General features: G+C 35.7%; 1 non-coding gene across 1 annotated transcript; it reads left to right on the top strand.

Moving 5' to 3' along the window:
* The first annotated feature begins 2,462 nt into the window (after positions 1-2,462).
* Positions 2,463-2,581, top strand: LOC125494441 (5S ribosomal RNA). The gene has a single exon (XR_007270690.2). It is a non-coding gene; the product is annotated as a 5S ribosomal RNA (ribosomal RNA).
* The last annotated feature ends 866 nt before the right edge of the window (positions 2,582-3,447 follow it).

The raw sequence follows: 3,447 nt of genomic DNA on the forward strand, positions 1-3,447 counted from the left end.
GTTTTGCACTACCATGTATAATTAGGTAGGTCAATGTGGGAAAAGAAAGAAACTGAAAGACTGCTCATTTTTGTTGGAAAGCTATTAGGGAGTAAAGGACTGTGTTACTATCGTAAACCAAGATCCTTACATGAAAGGATGCTGTTTTGGAATGAAGTTTATATTGAAGATTTGGCCCTTCAAGTTTGATCTGTACAGTGGGCCTTTTTAGGTCTGCTAAAGCAGTGGGATGTTTTCATCATGTTTCTGTATGAAATAGAATTTTTGGCTTATCATTCATTCATTCATCTGCATGACTGAAAATATGTTGCGCTAGAGGCATTTTCCAAACTTCGGTTAGCCCAACAAATATTGTGGTTGAAGGGCCTTAATATTCTGATGGAATTTTGATATGAAAGGATTCCCATATTGCCAGGTCAAGACATGTGATGTACGAGGGAGAGGTGGTAGCTCAGTGGAGTACCACTCCGACTTTCAGGGCTTTGCCTAGGATTCAAATCCTCATCTTAACAATATAATGAGAAATTCTCTTGTGGTGGCAGTGGGCCTGTTGTAATCTGGGCTGTTTAGAGTTGTAGCCTAATAGGGGTTGGTCTTCGGGCCCATTATCTATCTTAATCCAAAAAAAAAAAAATTGATGTCTTTCTATATGTATGTTTTCCTCCTACCGATTGCATTACATGACCTTAATCAATGTCCTATAACTTTTTCCTTGCATCTTGATGATTTAGGTTCGCGTTCAGTCTGATCCTGCTGGGCGTCTTGTCATCACTGGTCAGCCTGAGCAGCTTGACAATCCTTGGGGCATCACTCCATTTAGGAAGGTAAATTGCGATAGCTTTTGAGTCTAGTAGCTTAACTAGTGTGCTGATGCTATCAAACTTAGGATACATTTCTTTTCAAGTCATAGAGAACTCGTGAGATAAGAATCCGGAGCCTCCACTCATAAAAACACAGATTGAAAGCGATCAGCTTTATTTGCCTGTTCCAGACTACCCCAAGGAGGAAGTAGAGAACGAAGTTGCCCAATAATTTAAGTTGTGGGTCCACAAATATCCCCCTCTCTTGCTAGATATCTAACTATTGGATAACAAGAGTTACTTTTTTAAGTAAGGTTTTCCTATTTGACTTAACATTGAGTGGTTGACGGCTTTCAGGTTGTTATCTTTCCAGTGAGGATAGACCCACTACACACGTCTGCTGTTGTAAGCTTGCATGGCAGGCTCTTTGTTCGTGTTCCTTTTGATCGATCGAACACCTGAACAGGTCCATCTGGATGCAGATTCTAGTGATTTTCATTAGTCTTCTAGGGAGGTAAAAAGGAGCAGAAGGTGCGACTTATATTAAGGAAGAATGAATATTGGAATTAGAGAAGCTGACTTGTTGTTGTTCTTTAGGTTAGGGAAATTAAGGGACGATTGCTGAGTCCTTTCTGCAACTCCATGGCCCTAGTGACTCTTATAGGAGTGCAACTTGCAATTTTGTAAATTTGAGTAATGAAAATCAAATATGTTCATTGTTGAGTTGAGTGAATGCTTTATTATGTTGCTAATTTTTATCAACTTCTTTTCTAGTACAAAAAACGAAAATGACTCGCACTCTATTACTAAACCATGCCTGAAACTGGAGAAATGAGCAAAATCGAAGTTGACTTGATTTCAGTCAAAGAAAAGCGAACTGGAAATCTACTATTATTAATTATTATTATAATGTGTGAGTAAGAATTACAGGCTGCCACTTCAAAGATGAAGGTGCCATGTTATGTACTTATGTTGTTGCCTGCAATTCTTACTCTCATGATTTAATAATTATTAGATTATGTGGTCTAAAGAGATGAGGTGTGGTGTCCTCTTTTGAAGTGACTAAAATATCCTCTAATAATTTAAAATAATGTTTTTCTTTTTATAAAAAATTGAAAAATGAGAATCAATGAAACTTGCCATATGAGTAGGTCAAAAATGAAATATGCAATAAGATTAATAACTTGACAAACTAGATTGACACAATCAATTCACGAAATCAATTAGAATCTTCAACCAACAAAAGTTAGCCATATATCGTGATAACATAATATTTCATATTTACAAAGTTCAAACAATATGGTTTATTAACATTTATAATTGTTAAAAAACTTTACAAAAGTCGTTGAAAAGAAAATTATTAATTCATCGACCAAATTTTACCCTAACAGTATTGAACAGTTAAAAATCATTCACCTTTAGTTTAAAAGAACCTCAATAAATTACATCACTATCCAAAAAAAAAAAAATTTAAAAAAAAACATGTCAATTTGTATATAATAACTATATACGATTGTCGATGCACGCATCGCATGCATATGAATATTTCATATTTACGTGGTATATAGACATATATTTGTACACTATGTTGTTTCCAATTAAGCATAACAATGTTAAATTATGTTTGGATTAATTTGAAATAGTCAATAACCCTTAATTGGGGGGTGCGATCATACCAGCACTAATGCACCGGATCCCATCAGAACTCCGCAGTTAAGCGTGCTTGGGCGAGAGTAGTACTAGGATGGGTGACCTCCTGGGAAGTCCTCGTGTTGCACCCCTTTTTTCTGCAAAATTCATTTTTCCTAGCTGGTGCCAAGTCTTTGGGGCCCAATATTTCTATTTTGCAAGCTGAAGCGTGGGCTCTTAGAGAAGGAATTAAAGGAGCTATTTCTCTTGATATTTCTAATATTATTATTGAAGGAGACAACTTAGCTGTCATTAATTCTATGAAGAATTGTTGGCGTATTCCGTGGGAAATTTCTAACATTGTGATAGATGCAGGTGTGGCTACTAGGTGGTTTCAGGACTGTCAGTTCCGTCACTGCTTTCGCGAAGCTAACAAGGCTGCTGACTTCATGGCTAGGAAAGCGCATGACCACCCCTCCTTACTGTACTGGTTCCCCCCGTACTGTTTGGATTTTTCCCTCATCATCCGAAAGGATGTTTTAGGCTGGCCCCCAGATTAGGGGGTTAGCCTAAGTTTGTTCTCCTTATCAAAAAAAAAAAAAAAAAAAAAAAAATAACCCTTAATTGGGAATATAAAAGGTTAAATGATTATAGTTAGGATTATTATAGCAATTTTTCCAAAAACAGAACTGTATAAGTTCAAATAAATATATTTAGTTATGATAAGCTCGTATTAGTTAAGGGCATCATTCTCCTAAAAAAAAAATTTAAGGGTGTTATAGAAAATTTTCAGAAAAAAACTAAGGTGTTTTAGGTGGAATTTTTCACTTTTTTTTTAAAAAAAAGGTATATTATAAAACCGTCATTAATATATTTCCTTTTTCTTTTCCTTATCAATGAATAAATCTCTTTACTTGTATGACTTAGGGCCTGTTCTCCCCAGCTTATTTTCAGTTCAGTTCAGTTCAATTCATCTCTCTTCAGTTCAGTTCAGTTCAGCTCTCTTCAATTCAGTTCA

Source organism: Beta vulgaris, chromosome 1, assembly GCF_026745355.1.
Source record: "Beta vulgaris subsp. vulgaris cultivar EL10 chromosome 1, EL10.2, whole genome shotgun sequence".
Lineage (NCBI taxonomy): Eukaryota > Viridiplantae > Streptophyta > Magnoliopsida > Caryophyllales > Amaranthaceae > Beta > Beta vulgaris.